This window comes from Aquarana catesbeiana, linkage group LG12, assembly GCF_042186555.1.
Source record: "Aquarana catesbeiana isolate 2022-GZ linkage group LG12, ASM4218655v1, whole genome shotgun sequence".
Lineage (NCBI taxonomy): Eukaryota > Metazoa > Chordata > Amphibia > Anura > Ranidae > Aquarana > Aquarana catesbeiana.
In genome coordinates, this window is record NC_133335.1 from 238,905,806 (window position 1) to 238,927,455 (window position 21,650).

A 21,650-nucleotide genomic window follows, 5' to 3' on the forward strand; every position below is an offset into this window, starting at 1 on the left:
CCCTGGTTGTTGTATTGCATATTTTTATCATTAGGATTGACATGTTCCCCAATTTTTAGAAATCTATGGAATAAAGATGATTTTTTTTTAAGTAAAGTGCTCCTATATGTTTTTTTTCTGTGAGATCATCCACCCTTAAAATCCTGTTTTTCTGTTATCCGGTTTATCTGCCATTTAATGGCTAATACTATATTAAAGGAGAAGTACAGCCAAAGACTGGGCACACACACACTCTTCCTGAGCCATTGCTGGCAGCTCCAGCTTGGTGTGTAGTCATTATTTAATCTATTCTTTGCAATTTAGGGCACAATACTACATCACTGCCTATTCTAACCTCGTACAGAGGATGTGTAACCTCTTCATTTTGGCAAGATAAATGGGCAAAGCAATAATAAGAACAGCAAAGATGATAAAAAAAAAAAAAAAATCACATTAAGGAATATCAGCCAACACTTTATCCAGGCAGGCGGGGGCATCATTAAGACATTTGCCTTACAGTTAAAGGAAGAAAAAATTTTTTTTTCCCCTAAATGTTAAGCTGCAGGAGGAAATGAGAATAGTAGATTTCAGACAGACCATTACACACGATGCACCTCTAGTGAGTAATTATCTCTCCCCATATACAGCTAATCTGATAACCTTTCCCTAGAACATGGTTTACTGACAAATAAAGCGACTGTTACACCGACCGGTGAATAATTATTGGCAGGTATTATTGGCAGTTATGTTACAATAATACAGTATATGAGTAGGAATAGTTGGTTACTTTCCAAATTGTCTTTCTGTAGTACCTGAACTCCAGTTGACAGTCTTCCACTGGCATTTCCTGTTCCCATTCTCGTTCCCAGTCAGGGATTTTCACAAGGAAAGGGGAGACCAGTGGAAGAGACAACAACCCTACCCCAATCTTCATAGCGATCAGTAGCCTCTTCAAGATCCCGTAGATTCCAGGGCTGTTTCAATTTCCACAACCCTTATTCTCTCCTCACTAGCCCACCCAGCCACCTATCTTGGCAGGTTTCCCCTCTTCAGCCCCCCCCCCGTGAAGTTGCATTGAGTAAATAAATGCCAAACACGTCAAGCCTAAAGCCAGCCATGGATGGAAAGTCAGACAGTTGAGCAAGGGTCATGTGTGGCTTCGAAACGTCTCTATCTTCTGCTGTGATGTGCTCATTCAATAAAACGTTGGACCCCTTTATGGAGTTCCCTGGTGTGTTGGTGACATATCTCTTGCCTTGAAGGCTTTCTGGTCTTCAGCCAGCAGTCGCTACAGCACCCACTCACTCTTCACCCATTTTCAGGAATTTGTGCGATGGGAATATTGCTTTAGCCAACCATAGTAGTCACCTGACCTGGGGAGAACTTACTGCCCTTAAGGCATAAAGATCCAGGTAAAGCCCATTTTCCATCAAATGCACGTGTTAACGGTTGCTTTTTGTCTAGAAGAGAGGAGAAAGGAGATTTTATTTCCTAATTCTCCAATCCTCCCAGCACAGGACCGGTCCGGCACCCCCGGCGCTCCAGCAGTCTTGAATTGTGGACTGTTTCTGACGTCATCAAGCCCAAAGCACTCTCCTTAGACCAGGAACAGTCCACTGCCGTTTTCCAGTGGAAAGTAGGATCGGGTGAGTATAAGCTTTCTGCTCTCACTTAGACGAAATGAGCATCTGACCTGTGCTGTCCACAACTCCACTGCATGGGAAAACTTTTTTGCCTGGAGTTGGACTTTAACCACTTGCCAATCGCGCTTTAGCGGAATAACGGCTACAGAGTGGACGGCTAGTTCTGGGAGGCCGTCAAAAGATGGCCTCCTGTGTTCGCGTCCGCTGTGGGGCGCGGGCGGCACGCTCTGTCATCACAGCTTCTGGAGGACACCACTGACTGAGGTAAAGAGCCAATCAGCGGCTTTTTAACAAGTGATCAGCTGTGTCCAATCACAGCTGATCACGGATGTAAAAAGAAGGCGGTTATCAGCACTCCTTTTCTCATGCTGACAGCCAAAGAGAGACGATAACTGGCTTCTCTAAAAGGGACCTGTACACTGATAAGCAGGGCACTGCTTATCAGTGTCCTGATTATATGTGCAGTCCCTACAGTGCCCGCCAGTGCTGCCAATCTGTGCCCACCGGTGCTGCCAATCTGTGCCCACCAGTGCTGCCAATCAGTGTCCACCAGTGCTTCCTCATCAGTGTCACGTATCAGTGCTGCCTACCAGTGCCCATCAGTGCCACCTACTAGTGCCCATCAGTGCTGCCTACCAGTGCTGCCTATCAGTGCCGCCTCATCAGTGCCCACCAGTGCCTCCTCATCAGTGCCCATCAGTGCAGCCACATCAGTGAAGGAGATAAATTACCCGTTTGCAAAATTTTATAACAAACTGTGAAAAAGTTTTTGTTTTCAAAATTTACGGTATTCATTTATTTAGCAAAAAATAGAAGTGATTAAATACCACCAAAAGAAAGCTCTGTTTGTGTGAAAAAAACATGATAAAAATGTCATTTAGGTACAGTGTTGCATGACCGCGCAATTGTCATTCAAAGTGCAACAGCGCTGAAAGCTGAAAATTGGCCTGGGCAGGAAGGGGGGTGCTTATTAGGCAAGTGGTTAAAAGGATGCTGGGGCTGGATGCGAAGGGGTTAAAAAAGGAAGAAAAGATCTGTATTTTTGTGTTCGGCAGACATTAGATTGGGGTTGGATGGAGAGGGCACATCCAGATCATGGAATTGTCATATGAACAGGAACGCCGGTACTACCCCTACGGTCACGCTCATATATGGCGAAGGGTCCACAGCCGCCTATTGCCCGCCGTGTAATGGACAACGCAGATCTGCACAGCAGAAATCATCTAGGTTGTGTAATGATTACAGTATCTTCATTTCAAAGGTAACCACAAAATAAAACTTTATTGCAAGTCATTTTTAAAGTTGAAAAGTTATTCGCCCCGCTGCCGGCCAATGCGTTTTCACATTACGCCAAATTCTCCATGAGATTTTCTTTTATTCCCGTCTGTAAGTAACTCCATTGAGAAGCCAACCTAAAACCCCATACCAAGAAGAAAAAGAAAGTAGATTTGCAAAGCCGCAAAGTAAAAAAAACGAGGCAGACCGATTTTTTTCTTCCACATTTCCGCGTGACCTTTTTAATGTCGCATCTTGTGGGTTTAAGCAAAGCCGCTTATCTAAATGGCATATTTCACCTAGAATCCTTCCAGCCGTTTCCCTTCACAAGAAGACATTACTGAAGACATTCTCCGTAATGACATGAAAACAATTGCCCCGTTTTGACACAGGCGAATAATCAGTATTGATATCGTTGTTTATCAGGCCTGCGTGTGAATCCTTTCCGGCAAAATATCGCATGATATGATTCAGTTGCACCCAGAGAGTCGGCGTATATTAAGTATATTTATCATCGGGCCCTGGATGGGTCTCGTCGGCCGCGTTGCGGGTCGTCCAGCCCGAGGGCGAAAAAAAACAGCGGCGTGCTGCATTAGACCCTTCAAGATGTGAACTTCTTTTTTTTTTTCATATGCCGTGACAAAAATCGCACGGAACGAAATCTCTGATTCCCACCACCTGCTCCCCTTCCCACCTTCCCTCCTCGCTGATTGATGTGCTGCGAGTCCCCGCATCCTACAGCACTTCAATCCCGAGAACATCTTGCCTGCTTCCTCCCCGAAAGACGGGTGCGGAAAATCTGGGCACCCGAGGGACCAATTAGATGGGACTTGGGTGAGATCCAGGACCTGACAGACTCTCGATCTGTCCTCGGACTCTCGCGTTTACACGGTTTCATTAATTTGTTATTTTTCCTCCCAACGCAGTAACACAGGATATCGGCTGAGTGAGGAGGGGGTGCCAGAGGCGATGCTGGTACGCGGCGTGGAGACCCAGCTGTTTGCGAACTCCGGGATATGGAAATGTCTGACGGTGAAGTAGAAGGAGGAATTATTCACAGGCAATAAACTGCAGCAAAAAAAAAAGGGGAAGAGTGGCGTTACTCAAGGCAACCAATCACGGTGTCAGCCTTCCACATTGGGAAAACTGAGCGTGAAAGTTGATTGGTTGCTATGAGAGACTGCTGCAGTTTTCTGTATCGTGTTCTTTATACCTCGGTCCCCCGTCTTCTATACTGTCACTTCTTCGTGATTTCAGGTTCCCCCAAGATATATTATTCCAGGGCTAAAAACCATATATTTCCCGGATACATGGAATACAGACTGAAATGAACTCCTTGCAGTACAGCGAGTGCTTTTTATTAACTCTTTTAGCTTCAAACAAAAAACCCTCCATTCTTGCAGTCTGTATTTTTTTTTTTTTTGCTATATACCATTTGTTTTCATATTGTAAGCACATATATTTGCAAACAAATAAGGAAGATTTTAAAGAGGACCTTCACTCTAGTATACAGTATCTCCCAAAAGTAAGTACACCCCCTCACATTTTTGTAAATATTTTCTTCTATCTTTTCATGTGACAACACTGAAGAAATGACACTTTGCTACAATGTAAAGTAGTGAGTGTACAGCTTGTATAACAGTGTAAATTTATTGTCCCCACTTGGGCATGGAGGTCACCAGAGCCTCACAGGTTGCCACTGGAGTCCTCTTCCCCTCTTCCATGACGACATCACGGAGCTGACACTTACATGACACTTAAATGTTTTATGCAGAATTAAGTTACAAAAATAAATATTACCAAACAACTTCATCAGTGCAGCCTCACCTGTGCCCAGAAATGCAGCCCACCTGTGCCCAACAATGCCGCTTCACATGTGCCCAACAATGCAACCTACCTGTGTCCATCAATGATGCTTCACCCGTGCCCAACAATGCAACCTACCTGTGTCCATCAATGATGCTTCACCTGTGCCCAACAATGCAGCCTACCTGTGTCCATCAATGATGCTTCACCTGTGCCCAACAATGCAGCCTACCTGTGTCCATCAATGCTGCTTCACCCGTGCCCAACAATGCAACCTACCTGTGTCCATCAATGATGCTTCACCTGTGCCCAACAATGCAGCCTACCTGTGCCCAACAATGCAACCTACCTGTGACCATCAATGCTGCTTCACCTGTGCCCAACAATGCAGCCTACCTGTGCCCAACAATGCAGCCTACCTGTGTCCAATAATGCAGCCTCACCTGTGTCCATCAATGCAGCCTCACCTGTGCCCAACAAAGCAGCCTACCTGTGTTCATCAATGCAGTCTACCTGTGTACCTGTGTCCAAAAATGCAGCCTCACCTGTGCCCAATAATGCAGCCTCACCTGTGCCCATCAATGCAGCCTACCTGTGTCCATCAATGCAGCCTACCTGTGCAGGGAAAGAGAGGAGAGGAAGAGGATTGCCGGCCGGATCATCAGAGCGCCGAGGAACATCGCTGTAACAGCTTTCATTTGAATTGCCGTGTGTTCCAGCCGCTCGCCGTCACATACAGCCTCGCCTCCTGGCCCGGGTACTTTGATACACGTCACACATCCCAGCATTGGACGGGTGATCCCTCTACCAAAGTACCCGGGGCAGGAGGCAGGGCTGTGTGTGACAGCGAGTGCTAGGGATGGGCCGAACCCCCCCCCCCCCCCGGTTCGGTTCGTACCAGAACATGCGAACAGGCAAAAAGTTCTAGCGAACATGTGATCCCTGTTAAAGTCTATGAGACAACAACATGAAAAATCAAAAGTGCTCATTTTAAAGGCTTATATGCAAGTTATTGCCATAAAAAATGTATGGGGACCCGAGTACTGCCCCAGAGGACATGTATCAATGCAAAAAAAGTTTTTAAAAAAACTGTTTTTTCCGGAGAAGTGATTTTAATAATGCTTAAATTGATATAGTTACATATATTCCTTTAAATATCTTGCCTCGGGGGTCCCCTTGGTCTGCCTGAAAAGTGGTGCATCTGTGTGATGTGTAGAACAGTGCCGCAGCAAAATTACATTTCTAAAGGAAAAAATGTAATTCAAACTTGCTCGCGGCTGTAATGTATTGCTGGCTCCCGGCAATATAGACAAAAAAAATCAAGGAAAAAAACGGCGTGCAGTCCCCCCCAAGTCCATACCTGGCCCTTCGGGTCTTGTATGGATTTTAAGGGGAACTCCACTAAATCTCCCAAAATCCATACCAGACCCTTAACCGAGCATGCAGCCTGGAGGCCAGGATAGGGGGGGGGATGAGCGAGCACCCCCACCTTATGAACCATACCAGGCCACATGCCCACAACATGGGGAGGGTGCTTTGGGGTCCCCCCAAAGCACCTTGTCTCCATGTTGATGGGGACAAGAGCCTCTTCCAACAACCCTGGCCATTGGTTGTTGGGGTCTGTGGGCGGGGGGCTTATCGGAATCTGGAAGCCCCCTTTAACAAGGGGGCCCTAAGATCCCGCCCCCTCCATGTGAATGGGTATCGGGGTACCCCTACCCATTCACCAAAAAGTGTCCAAAAGTAAAAACCACAATAGACAGTTTTTGACAATTTCTTTATTAACAAAAAAAAAAGGTGTCCCGCGATGTACATCCATCGTCAATCACACCGCCCGACGGACCCGAAAAATAGAAAAAAAACTGAAATAACTCCACCTCCATGGGAGTGCTCCTGCCGACTGCTGTCTTTTCCCTTTGACAGCTCTTATATAGGCAAGGGCAGGGCCACCCGCTGACGTAACCCGGATGACCTTGCCCCCATCTGACTTCACATGATGTCAGAAGGGGATGGGGTCACTCGGTTATGTCACCGGGTGACCCTTCCCTTGTCTATATAACAGCTATTTTTCAGGTCCATCGGGCGGCATGATTAAAGATGGATGGACAACACGGGACACTTTTTTTTCTTTTTTTTTTTTTTTTTTTAATAAAGGAATTGTCAAAAACTGTCTGTTGTGGTTTTTACTTTTTGACACTTTTTTGGTGAATGGGTAGGGGTACAATATACCTGATACCCATTCACAAGTATAGAAATAGGGATGGTGGCAACCACTTCCCAGAACAGAATAAACATACATTAGAAACGGTTTAAGGGAGAAAGAGGAGAAGGAAAGGTGGGAAAGGTGAGGCGTTTGGTAGAGGTAGATGCGGTGGAGCCAACAGTCTTCAACTTATCAATAGAAAGCCTTTGGGCATCAAATGTATGCTCAGGGGCAAAGATGGGTATTGTGGGTGTTGGCGCTTCAGTGTGACCTGAATTTGGACGTGGAATGTTCCAGCCAGGAGAACCAAGTATTTCAGATTGTGGAATTCATGTCCCTTGGAGGCCAGTCACCTCTTCCCATTTACATTTTTTTAACCCAGCAACACTTAAAAACCCAACTCCAGACATAAAGGCCCGCGGCCTACACCGCACCCCGTACTTGTGTGGCAGCAGCTGGAGGAAAACAGAGCTGAGCTCCTTCCGTACTGTAAGTCACTGAGATTATCCAACCGGCGCATTATTTTCACTTTGATACAGACAACGTGTCACAAGTCGGAGAAAAAAAGAAATATTATTTCTAGTGACTTAACCAAATAATGTCATCCCAGAGATCGCATGTCATCACTGGCTTGGAATCTTATCTGCGGCCCCTCTCCTCCTCCCCCCAGCTCCCCCCCCCCCATGAGATTTGGAAATGAAGTCAACGGGGCTTATGAATTTTGGCCAATTAAAGCCCATTCTTTTGTTTTGGACTGACACAGAAGGTCACCATTTTCCAAGGCAGATGTGACTTCATATCTCTGGAGGGTTCAGACTTAAAGACAAAATAAAAACCAAAGGGATATTCCTCCTTTATTACGCCGTGTTGTTCACTCCACACTTTTATTCCGGCTCAGAGGAACCTTAAATGTTAAAAAGGACGTTCGTGTTTTGTTTAAGTGGGGCTGCCTCTGAGGTGGCCGGTGTCTGTCACTGAACCGTCTCTAACCCTCCTGCGGATTTAACATGTTTTCTGCTCATCCAGAAACACAGCATTTCCCAGAAGACAGCAGATAGTACATAGAGGGCCTTTTGTAGAAAGAAAAATACAAATTCATGATTTCACAATGGAGTGCAAAATGGTCAGATGGTTTCGAACAAAATAGCTGAGCTTACGTTAAGTCATAGTTACATTGTTGGATTTAAAAAAAAAAGACCCATGTCCATTGAGTTCAACCAAAAGGCAAAAAAAATAATTAATTAAAAACCTACATCATTGGAACCCTAAACTTACAGTTATTATTATTATTGTTATTAGAACTCTTTAGCGCAATCTAATTAGCTGTATCAGAAAAAAAAATGTTTTCTGATTTACAGGCATTTGAGCCTTTTTTTCTTCTGCTAATAACCGCTTCAATCCCGGCTACTTTCACCCCCTTCCTGCCCAGGCCAATTTTCAACTTTAGCGCTGTCACACTTTGAATGACAATTACGCGGTCATCTAACACTGTACCTATATGACATTTTAATCATTTTTTTCACACAAATAGAGCTTTCTTTTGGTGGTATTTAATCACTACTCGTTTTTTTTTTTTTGCTAAAAAAATGAAAAAAGACAGAAAATTCTGGAGAAAAACTAATTTTCTTCGTTTCTGTTAGAAAATTTTTTCTCCTTCGCTGATGTGCATAGATGAGGTGGCACTGATGGGCACTGATGAGGTGGCACTGATGAGGTGGCACTGATGGGCACTGATGAGGTGACGCTGATGGGCACTGATGAGCTGGCTCTAAAATGAAGCACGGATGGGCACTGATAGGCGGCACTGATATGCAGCACTAATGAGCACGGATAGCGGCATGGATAGGCAGCGCTCATGGGCACGGATAGGTGCCATTGATGGGCACTGATTGGCGGCACTGATGGGCGGCATGGATAGGTGGCACTGACGGGCAGCACTGATGGGCACTGAAAGGCGGCACTGATTGGCATCACTGCTGGTCAATGACTGGCAACGCTGATGGGCACTGACTGGCATCACTGCCACTGGCACTGTTGGGGCTGTACTGATAATCAGTGCCCTAATTATCTGTACAGGTCTCCCCTAAGAGGAAATGGCGTTGATCAGCTCTCCTCTCCTCACACTCTGATTGGACACAGCTGATCACATGGGTATAGAGCCGCATCATCGGCTCTTTACTGATATTAGGGATGCGCCGTGTCTCATAGACTCAGTGTGCCGCCGATCGCCGTGCTGCGCACCCCCGCTGGACCTTAGCCAATTAGATACTCCCTGGATCAATTTTCCAGAACTGTATTAAGTATAAATCCTCATAGCTAGTTATATTTTCTGCATTTAGAAACACATCCAACCATTTCCAAAGCAATATGAAATGGCTAGAACTAACGCCCTAGGACGACTAATCCATATTTTTTACATCTCTCACCGAGTAGTAAGGGTTCTTTTCAGTAAGAGCTGTAAAAATGTGTACATTCTGTACATTCAGAGTTTATTACTCTTTTTCTCTAAACAGTAACTTTTTTTTTTTTTTGCAATAACCTTGAACGACCGAATTTTTCTATATGGACTATTTATACAAGGGGATCATATCCCTTCTTAACCGCCTCTTCTCCAGGGAGAATAAATTCAGTTCAGCTAATCTTCTCTCATAGCTGAGCTCCTACATGCCTCTTATTAATTAAAATGCCTTTCTCTGCATTCTCTCCTCAGAATGTGATCATGCACCCAAAACTGTGAGGTAAAATTCCTCAGGTGTGGATTAAGATAAATTACAGGACATCAACCAAAAATGTGAATCTGGCATTGTGTGCGTTTTTATGCATACAGAGTATGGATTTCGTCATTCATAAACAATTAATCCTAATGGTGGATGTCCAGGAGACCCAGCTACAACCTTCACGCTGCTGTAGTAAACGGGGGGATAGTGCGATTGGTCAAAGTTGTCCACCTGCCAGTCACTTGATTAAGGAGGATGTACTTGCAGGCAGCTGGTGTCTGATGGGGCCAGTACAAACAATACAACTGGGGTGACTGTGCCTATTCCATCCCTTAGTCATTTCAGTCAAAGGGATGGGGGGGGGGAGGTCAAAGCAGCTACCTTGCCTAAGGCCCCATTCTGCCTTAATGCGTCTTTGCCTTAGGGAGGCCTGCGGATCCCATACTCTGTCTGTATATAGGGACTTAACTTCCGTCAAGTGAAGATTAAGCTCTACCTGCTCTTGTCACCATGTTTGTAATCTGCCAACCACATCCCCGTCCCCTAAAGACTATACCACTTTGACAGACATCATGGGGTGATTTTAATTGTTTTTGGTTGCAATTGGACATGTAGACCATCCAAGCTCCATCTATGGGGATGATCAAAAACCAAGACTAGTGACATAAAATATAAGATCTAAGCCATAACATAAAGTCCACAAGGTGAAAAAAACGCCTGTGCCTATGAGGTCAGAGGGCCTCAGTATGGTGTTCCCTCATTAAAGAGGAGCTCTAGGTTCCCCCCCAGAAAATAAAAAGTCTGCAACTACAAACACTGTAGCTGCTGACTTTTAATAGGACACTTACCTGTCCAGGGATCCAGCGATATCCTCACCCAAACCGATTCTTCAATCAGCTTTGGGTGCAGACCAGGGGTGGCCCGGCCATTAGCGCCGCTCCCTCTCTCCTCACCACCCCCTTTATGGTACTGGATAGATTGATGAGTTGCCACGGGGAAGGAGGGGGGGTTGGTTGTTCTCCAACCCCCCCAAACAAAAAACCCACCAGCCGCCACTGGTGCAGACGCCGACATCTTAAGTAAGAGAAACAGGAAGTGAAGCCTTGCGGTTTCACGGCCGGTTTCCTACTGCGCATTCGCGAGCTGTGATGTGTCCAAGGAGACTGCGGGGGAAGGAGGGAGATGCTGAACTTCTGGCTCAGATTGCCTCTCCCCTCCCCAAATGTGACAGTGTAGGGGAGGGGGGTCGCAAACAAGCGGAACTTCCACTTTTGCGTGAAGCTCCACTTTAAAGTGGTTCTAAAAGCTGAATGTCATGCATAAAACCTGCACCCCCCCCAGAAAACTTACCTGAGCCTAAAGATAATCCAGTGATATACACTTTACACAGGACCGTCTGCTCTCCCGGGACTCTCCCTCCTCATTGGCTCAGATGCAGCAATGGCTACCACTGATGTCATACAACTAGTGGGGAGGGAGCACGGGGGTGGGGGGCAGGGCTGAGCACGGGAAAACACTCAGGAGCGAGCACACACGTGTGTCCCCAAAACAAGCAGCTTCCTATGGGGGCAGTCGGCGGAGGGGGGGGGGCAAGAGTAACAGTGGGGGACCCGAGAAAGGGAAGATCGGGCTGCTTTGTTCAAAACCATTACACAGAGCAGGTAAGTATAACATGTTTGTTTTTTTCTATCTTTTTACACTCAGCTTAGTATACTTTAGAAGGCTAAAGCTGCCCATACACTGTTAGTTTTTTTTTGTTCAGGCAAAAAAAACAAACTGATTTTTCCATCCACACAAATGAAGTAGATGGAGGAATCCATGGAGTGGCACCAGACCCTGGCAGAATACACTGATCAGTGGCTACAGCTGATTGGCTGCAGCTGCTGACCGAGAAAGATTTTCTAGCATGTCCCTTAGAAGTCGATAGGGGGCCGCCACACAATGATCAAAATTCATCCCCTCCCTGCTATGACCAGCTTTTAAATTACTCCAGTAAGTGTGTGCTGTGTGTTCATATAGAACAGGGGTCCCCAAACTACAGCCAGTGGGTCACATCCAGCATACTAAGAAATTTTATCTGGCCCACAGCTAGGGTCAGTGTTATATCCTTAGATCTGAGGATTCAGATCAGTTGGTCTTCACTTCTGATGGGGACCCTGATTTAACAGGGGGGGGGGGTGAATCTTATAAGGACCCTGATGTAAGGGAGAACTCTGATATGTGAGGGCAGGACTTCTGATGTGATGGCAAAGCTTCTGATGTGCAGGCAAAGCTTCTGATGTGAAGGCAAGACATCTTATGCAATGAGGGCTTCTGAGGTCAAGGGAAGATGTCTGGTGAGATGGAGGCTTCTGATGTGAAGGGAGGACTTCTGATATAATGGAGGGCTTCTGATGTGAAGGTAAGTCTTCTGATATAATGGGGGCTTCTGATGTTATATGGGGCTTCTGATGTGAAGGGAGGACTTCTGATATGATGAGGGGCTTCTGATATGAAGGGAGGACTTCTGATATGATGAGGGGCTTCTGATATGAAGGGAGGACTTCTGATATAATGGGGGCTTCTGATGTGAAGAGGAGATATCTGATATGATGGGGGGCTTCTAATGGGAAAGGAGGACCTCTGATATGATGGGTGGCTTCTGATATGGAGGGAGGACCTCTGATATGATGGGGGGGGGTTCTGATGTGAGGGGAGGACAGGAGGACGTCTGATATGAGGGGGAGGGGCTTCTGATATTAAGGGAGGACCACTGATATGATGGGAGGCATCTAATGTGAAAGAAGGGGAGGATTTGTGATATGATGGGGGGGCTTCTGGTGTTAAGAGAGGGCTTCTGATGAGGGGCTTCTGATATGAAGGGAGGACTTATGATATAATGAGGGATTCTCATGTGAAGAAAGGACTTCTGATGTTATGGGGTTGGGAGGGGGGCTTCTGATGTAAAGATATGACTTCTAGTATTATGGGAGGCTTCTGATGTGATGGAGGGCTTCTGGTGTGAAGGGAGGACTTCTGATGAGATGGGGGGCTTCTGATGTGAAAGGAGAAGTTCTGATGTGATGGGGGTTTCTTATGTTTTGGAAGACTTCTGATAAGATGGGGGGCTTGTAATGTAAAAATAGAACTTTTAGTATTATGAGGGCCTTCTGGTGTGAAGGGAGGACTTCTGATAAGATTAGGGCTTTTATTGTGAAGGGAGGGCTTCTGACTTTAAGGGAGGACTAATGATGAGATAGGGGCTTCCAATGTGAAGCGAGTACTTCTGGTGTGATGGGGGGCTTGTGATGTGAAGGGAGGACTTCTTATATAATGGGGGCTTGTGATGTGAAGAGGAAATATCTGATATGATGGGGGGCTTCTAATGGGAAAGGAGGACCTCTGATATGATGGGTGGCTTCTGATCTGGAGGGAGGACCTCTGATATGATGGGGGGGCTTCTGATGTGAGGGGAGGACATCTGATATTATGGGGGGCTTCTGATATTAAGGGAGGACCTCTAAAATAACGTTAGGCTTCTAATGTGAAAGAAGGACCTCTTATATGATGAAGGGCTTCTGATGTGAGAGCAGGGGGGGGGATTTCTGATATGATGGGGGGCTTCTAGTGTGAAGAGAGGGCTTCTGGTGCGAAGGGAGGTCTTATGATATAATGGGGAATTCTGATGTGAAGAAAGAAAGGACTTGATGTTATGGGGTTGGGAGTAGGGCTTCTGATGTAAAGATAGGACTTCTAGTATTATGGGAAGCTTCTGAAGTTATGGGGGCTTCTTATGTTTAGGGAAGACTTCTGATGATATGGAGGGCTTGTGATGTAAAGATAGAACTTCTAGTATTATGAGGGCCTTCTGGTGTGAACGAAGGACTTCTGATGAGATGGGGGGCTTCTGATGTGAAGGGAGAACTTCTGATGTGATGGGGGCTTCTATGTTTTGGAAGACTTCTGATGGGATGGGGGGGGTGCTTGTGATGTAAAGATAAAACTTCTAGTATTATGAGGGCCTTCTGGTGTGAACGAAGGACTTCTGATGAGATGGGGGGCTTCTGATGTGAAGGGAGAACTTCTGATATGATGGGGGCTTCTATGTATTGGAACTTCTAGTATTATAAAGGGCCTTCTGGTGTGAAGGGAGGACTTCTGATAAGATTAGGGCTTTTAATGTGAAGGGAGGGCTTCTGATATGAGGAAGGGTTTCTGACTCGATGAGGGAACTAATGATGAGATAGGGGCTTCCAATGTGAAGCGAGAACTTCTGATATTATGGGAGGATTCTGATATGAAGGGAGTACTTCTTATGTGATGGGGACTTCTAATGTGAAGAGAGAACCTCTGATATGAAGGGGGGCTTCAGATGTGAAGGGAGAACTTTTGATATGAATGGGGGGCTTCTGATGTGAAGGGAAGACTTCTGATGTTAACGTGAGCTTCTGATGTGAAGTTATATCTTGGAGGGGTTTATTTATTCATCTGTAAAACTGTTTTTTTTTCTTTTGAAACCCCCCCCCCCCCCAATATTTGTAAAATATACAACATGGCCCTCATACTGGAAAGTTTTGAGACCCCTGATATAGAGTAGAGTAACACAGTGAAGCATTTTCTATCAGTGACTTCAGTGCATTGGGTTGTTGCTAAGACATTTGTACTACATTTGAATGACAGCAGATAATAAAGTTGGAAAGTGTGTCAAAGGATCTCCGTTGAGGCCTATAAAACCACTGCGCCGTATGAACAGGAACATGCAAACTTCACCGGGGACCTTCCTGTAGGAGCAATAAATCCACTCTTTAAAGGAGTAAAATGTGATGTATTGCTGCCTGTTTCCTTCATGGACTCATCAGTAGAAATGGAGACGGGAGGTCACCTATATGCTTGTGACTTTATACCTATTGGTGATGATTATTTTAATATTTATAAACATGATTTTTTTTATAATGCTTTTACTTTTTTATTTCTTTAATCTTTTCAACCAAATGTAATGTAATGGTAAGATTCTAACAACATGGAGTTTAAAAAAAAAAAACAAAAAAACATTAAAGTGAGCCTTTTAATAACTGTACAAGTCTGCTTGAATAAAATACTGACATGTCACAATATACAGCAAGCATATACCTTTTATCATTAAAAAAAAAAACACATTGAGCTCAAGTCACTGACTTTGCCTAGGCTGAGCTGATATCATCAGTTTGCTGCATACAGGAGGAGGCATTTCCTCAGTCTCTTTTCCCCCCCATTGATCACACTGCAACATTGTAACTTTATAGAAAATCACAATGTTAGAGTAAAATTTTTTTGGGGTGGGGTGGGGGGGGGGTGCGAACAAACTGAAAAAAACCCCATCAATTGCAGCCTCACTGTACCATCAATCGCAGCCACTGTGCCATCAAATGCAGCCACTGTGCCATCAAACGCAGCCACTGTGCCATCAAACGCAGCCACTGTGCCCATGCGCCCCCTATGGACAGGCCGCCACTGCACCTGAGACCTACTGTAAACTCACTGCTGTACATTCTATGAGTGCTGCTGGTCAGGTTGTTTTCCCACCAGGCTAGTTGTGATTTGTTGAACTTCAATTTCAATACAGTTCTGTTTCTGATATTGGAATCTGGGTGTTTACTACCGCCACACCACGCTGCACCTCCCCACAGTGATGCCAGACCTTACACTACGTAGTTGTTGGTAGATCTGAACATGATGTAATAGAGATGGTGGTAACCTGTAGGGCTCATTCACATAGGTGTACTACAATGCACACCCCTGCAAGGGCCATGTTTGTCCACGTGGGGATGCACAGGTGTCCTGGGCCTTCCCATACAGGCAGTCCCATTCATGTCAATTGGGTCACACCAAAATGCATCTAAACTCGCTTATACTCATGGCAAAAGGCGGTTTTAGGTGCTGCTTTTTCCACCCCCAGAGCAAAGGCGCCCAGAGGAGGAAAAGAAAACACCTTGTGTGCATGAGGCCTACGTGTGTCCATTGGACTATACCGTTATAAGCTCATCAAGAAAATATGAAAATGTCCGCTAACCAATATGGAGACTTTCCTTATGTCAGTTCTTCTATAGCCCGGGCACCGTCCACCCTCAGAAGATTCCTGGCATGTTGTGCCACCTACAGAATTGTGTGTGTGTCCTTGAATTAAGCAACGTTCTTCAATGTAAGAAGGAACGGGCCACATCCTCTGCACAATGCAGTAAATGATGATTAATGCCAGGTTCCTAATTAATCCACAGTGACAGATTAGCAGAGATGCGGCGGAGTCCCCCGCTTTTCTACGGCAAGACGTTCCTGATAGGACAGGTGGTGGGAAGGGACAAAAAAAAAAAATCAATTTGCCTCGCATTTGCATACATATGACAACCATCTGGGCTAATAGCTTTGAAATGTCTTCATTACGGCTTTTCTAGTCAGGGAACTGTGCTAGATAGCAATTAGGCCTTGAAATTCTCCGGAAAACCACGTAAATATTTGCGAAGGGAGAAGCGAGTGTCAGCATTGATGTTACCGTTCTCGCTTCTTATCTGTGCGCGTTTCTCTACCAGCCAACCATACTTGATGGAGGCAACTGTTCTGTGATCTGAATAATATCATAAGGTCAACTACAGCCATACAGGATACTTAACACGAACGAATGAAAGTCCTGCAGATACCGCAAGATGCATCTTTTGTGCTTCTTTCTGATTTGGTTTCACTTTCCTACTAGGACCTAAATTTCCTTGACCTTATGGATATAGTGTACTTTATCCACTTGCCTACCGGGCACTTTACCCCCTTCATGCCCAGGCCAATTTTCAGCTGTCACACCTTTAATTTGCGCGGTCATGCTACACTGTTCCCATATGACATTTTTATCATTTTTTTCACACAAACACAGTTTTATTTTGGTGGTAAAAAAAAAACAACAAAACTTACATAAATATAAACCCACACGATGAAATTATTGGTTTAAAATGGTTGCGGTCCTTTTATTATTGGTATAAAATTAAACCAAAACCACAAATTACAGAACAATTTCTTATATTGTATAAAATAAAATACACCATATCATGACATATAAGCAAATTAATAACCATAATACCGCGTACACACGGTCGGACTTTTCGTCTACAAAAGTCCGACAGCCTGTCCGACTTCCGGCGGACTTCCGGCGGACTTTCCGCGGACTTGCAGCAGACTTTCTAACGAACGGACTTGCCTACACACGACCACACAAAAGTCAGACGGATTCGTACGTGATGACGTACACCGGACTAAAATAAGGAAGTTCATAGCCAGTAGCCAATAGCTGCCCTAGCATGGGTTTTTGTCCGTCGGACTAGCACACAGACGAGCGGATTTCGGGGTCCGTCGTAGTTACGACGTAAAGATTTGAAGCATGTTTCAAATCTAAAGTCCGTCGGATTTGAGGCTGAAAAAGTCTGCTGAAAGTCCGGAGAAGCCCACACACGATCGGATTACCAGCCAGCTTTAGTCCGTTGGCGTCCGTTGGACTTTTGTAGACGAAAAGTCCGACCGTGTGTACGCGGCATAACTCAGCCATACAGCTCAAGTTAAAACCAAACTATACAAATACTGTCCCCCTTCCGAAGAAATGGACAAAGACCACATAAAAAGGGACTGCGACAAGGGGCGGAAGCTGTTCGGCGCTTTGGAATGCGCCACAAAGCAGGTCAAAAGCCTGCAATTTATATAATTTTTTTTGTTTGTTTTTTTTGTGACTACAAGGGGGGGGGGGTGTTACCCATGCACCCCCTAAGGACGGGCTGCCACTGTGTTAGAGGCAGTTGCAGGAGCTGATCTGATTGAGACTTTTGTAAATGCAACCAAGAAGTGCGCAGGCACCAGGAATTTACATGATGATGTCATCTCTGAGCCTGGCATCTCAGACCAGGAAGTGGATGGTGACCTTGGATTATGCCTGAATAAATATGGCTCCATCTTTCTTTAGAGAAAAGCATAAAGTCAGGCGGAGTACTGTGATCTCTGTGGGAGGTACTACATACCTGGAAGGGTTACGCTGACACTGGGGTGGGGGTGGGGGGCAAAAAAACAACAAAAAAAAACAAAGCTTAAATAAATATAAACCCACACAATTAAATTATTGGTTTAAAATGCAGTCTTTTTATTATTGGTATAAAATTAAACCAAAACCATAAATTACAGAACAATTTCTTATATTGTGTAAAATAAAATACACCATATCATGACATATAAGCAAATTAATAACCATAACTCAGCCATACAGCTCAAGTTAAAACCAAACTATACAAATACTGTCAAAAAGGAGCTGCGACAAGGGGCGGGAGGGCGAGAAGTTTTGTTCTTCTTCATGTCCAGCGCCGACTGACAGAATTAACACGCAGTTTCTTTTGTTTTACAGCTACAGCTCGATCAAGACCATTATTCAGCATCATGTGACCTTCAAAACAGCCAATTACAGGTAAGTATGTAAATAAACTCTTAACTGTCAAATAGTTTTTTTCATTTTAAGGGTCTGCAATGGTCCCATAGGTGACCTTGGAGGGAGGGGGGGGGCAATTATTTGCCCCGCCTCACCCTCCATTTATTTCTTTAGAAGAGCAGTACCCATGGTAGCCTCCAGCAGAGCACTGCTCTCTGTTAGGAACAACTAGGGCTGTGGCGCGTATGCACACCAAGAAGGGGCTCCGGTGGGGTTGTTTCCAGAGGAAACTGTACAATGAAAATTGTTTTCTTAAAGAGGTGCTCCGCCAAATACTGTAGCTGCTGACTTTTAATATTAGGACACTTACCTGTCCAGGGATCCCACGTTTTCGGCACCGCAGCCGATTTTCGGATCAGCTGTCGGGTGCTCTTGCCGTCATTCCTGGTAAGGGAAATCGGCTGATTACCTACTGCAAATGCACAAAGCGTGCTGCTCTTTCTAACTGGCAGAGGAAGGGCGAAATTCTGAAGGGGCGGCGCCGCGGCCCCGTCCCCTAGAAGTGGGGAAGGGGACCTGTGAAAAACAGGTACCCATTACCCCCTCCCCCTAGAAAAAAAAGTGCCAAATGTGGCACCGGAGGGTGGGGGGAGGAGACAGATAAGCGGAAGTTCCACTTTTGGGCGGAACTCCAATTCCTCAATACGTAGCTTTTTTTGTTTGCAAAGTCAACATGCCATGCCCATCCATTCTGCTCTCCTTGGTCTCCTCCAATTTGTACACCTATGCTCCCTGTGGACTCCAAGCTGTATGTGTTGGTGCCCTGTGTGTCAGTACATCAGCTTGGAGTCCACAGGGAGCACCCATAGGGTGACAACACTGCTCCTGATTAAAAAGTACGGTCACCCTAGAAACGAACGTACGGAAACTGACAGAATTACCAGGTAACGGAAAAAAAAAATTTGAGGAAAGACAGATCGCTGGAACAAATGAACACCAAGCTGGTATTTTATGAATTTCTAGTTTTAGTTCCACTTTTGGATGTCAGTGGTGACTAGCCTGCCGGGTTTGCAGTGCTGGGGTCCTGGGTTCAATGTGTACCAAGTCTGGCTCTGTGTTTGCAAGTTTTTACGGTTTCTCCCAAAAAATATAGGTTAAGCAATTGAAAAAAAAAAGAAAACTATACATGCAGTATCTCACAAATGTGAGTAGACCCCTAACATTTTTATAAATATTTTATTCTATCTTTTCATGTGACAACACTGAAGAAATGACACTTGTCTACAATATAAAGTAGTGAGTGTACAGCTTGTATAACAGTGTAAATTTGCTGTCCCCTCAAAATAACTCAACACACAGCCATTAATGTCTAAACCGCTGGCAACAAAAGTCAGTACACCCCTAAGTGAAAATCTCCAAATTGGGCCCAAAGTTTCAATATTTTGTGTGCCACCATTATTTTCCAGCACTGCCTTAACCCTCTTGGGCATGGAGTTCACCAGAGCTTCACAGGTTGTCACTGGAGTCCTCTTCCCCTCCCCCATGACGACATCACGGAGCTGGTGGATGTTAGAGACCTTGCGCTCCTCCACCTTCCGTTTGAGGATGTCCCACTGATGCTCAATAGGGTTTAGGTCTGGAGACATGCTTGGCCAGTGCATCACCTTTACCCTCAGCTTCTTTAGCAAGGCAGTGGTGGTCTTGGAGGTGTGTTTGGGGTGGTTATCATGTTGGAATACTGCCCTGCGGTCCAGTCTCTGAAGGGAGGGGATCATGCTCTGCTTCAGTAGGTCACAGTACATGTTGGCATTCATGGTTCCCTCAATGATCTGTAGCCCCCCAGTGCCGGCAGCACTCATGCAGCCCCAGACCATGACACTCCCACAACCATGCTTGACTGTAGACAAGACACACTTGTCTTTGTCCTCCTCACCTGGTTGCCCCCACACACGCTTGTCACCATCTGAACCAAATAAATTTATCTTGGTCTCATCAGACCACAGGACATGGTTCCAGTAATCCATCTCCTTAGTCTGCTTGTCTTCAGCAAACTGTTTGCGGGCTTTTTTGTGCATCATCTTTAGAAGAGGCTTCCTTCTGGGATGACAGCCATGCAGACCAATTTGATGCAGTGTGCGGCATATGGTCTGAGCACTGACAGGCTGACCCCCCACCCCTTCACACTTAGGGGTGTACTGACTTTTGTTGCCAGCGGTTTAGACATTAATGGCTGTGTGTTGAGTTATTTTGAGGGGACAGCAAATTTACACTGTTATACAAGCTGTACACTCACTACTTTACATTGTAGACAAGTGTCATTTCTTCAGTGTTGTCACATGAAAAGATAGAAGAAAAGATTTACAGAAATGTGAGGGGTGTACTCACTTTTGTGAGATACTGTAGATTTGACACCAATTTGAAGAATAAATGTATGGTATAATCACTCACTGCTGAACCCCGGTGACGAACCTTAGAAATCTGGTGACTGTACTTGATATTTGGTGACTCTGGTCTGGTGTGATAGACGCCCTTCTCGGAATAACCTTTCTCCATATTAAGTGAGATGCAATCTAGTCCAATGTCCCTCATGTACCACACTAGAGGGACTCCACCTCGACAATATTGGGTTACCGTGTCCGCCTCCCCCCCGCTGCGAGCTTTCTCTAATTCTCCATTATGCATATAGAAGGCAAGCCTTTATTTCATTTACAGAGCCTCATTTCCCTGGTGTGCGGCCAGTGCACTTCAGATGAAGGGGGGGTGGGGGGGTCACGAGATTAATCTGTCCTAGCTCATTGATGCCACTCACATTGCAGCAGACGGACGGACAGACACCACTATTTACAACACCCAGGACTACAATTCATTTTTTACAGAAATCACAAGGCCCCGTACAGCTTACCTGAGAGGACCTTCCCCCTTACCAAATTACAAAATTGAAATTTTGTATAAAAAAAAAAAAAAAAAAATGAAAATTAAATAAAAAAAAAAAAAAATTATTATATATATTATATATACATATTTTGTTTTATCATATTTATACATACATTTGTTTTTTTTTATACATGCATTTGTTTTTTCATATTTATAAAAAGTACAATGTGTTCCACATACGTAATGGATTCTGGGTTTTGAATACAGTGTAATTGCTGGAAAATGTAGCGTTATTTTATTTCTATTTTACAAAATGACATTACATCCTGAATGTGACAGTAATAGTAATCTCCAGTATAAGTGTTTTATATATATATATATATATATATATATATATATATATATAGTAATATTTTCTTATTCAGTTATATACAGTATTCTTGCTGCTCAGCAACTGTTACATTGTCACCCCATGTGGAAATTTAATACCGGTTCTAATATAGATCTGTGAGTCCATCTAAATTGTATCCTGTGTTGAGCCATAAAGAAAGAGGGAGTGGCAGGGCTCTTGTTAGAAATCATAGGCCCCCATACAGCCTACCTGAGAGGAGCCCCCACCTTCCCGAATTACAAAAATTTAAAAACATGTAATTATTTTTCCAATTTTTTAAAATGTTTTTTTTTTTTTACAAATTTAAAAACTATTTTTTACAGAGATCACAGGGCCCCATACAGCCTACCTGACAGCACCC

The 21,650-nt window shown here is 44.7% G+C and overlaps 1 long non-coding RNA gene across 1 annotated transcript in view; it reads left to right on the top strand.

Annotated features, from left to right (window-relative positions):
- Window positions 1-18,064, top strand: part of LOC141113697 (uncharacterized) — a 262,349-nt gene extending 244,285 nt beyond the window's left edge. Inside the window, exon 4 of the long non-coding RNA XR_012236804.1 lies at window positions 18,004-18,064. This is a non-coding gene — a long non-coding RNA (uncharacterized lncRNA). The remainder of the gene's footprint in view (window positions 1-18,003) is intronic.
- The last annotated feature ends 3,586 nt before the right edge of the window (window positions 18,065-21,650 follow it).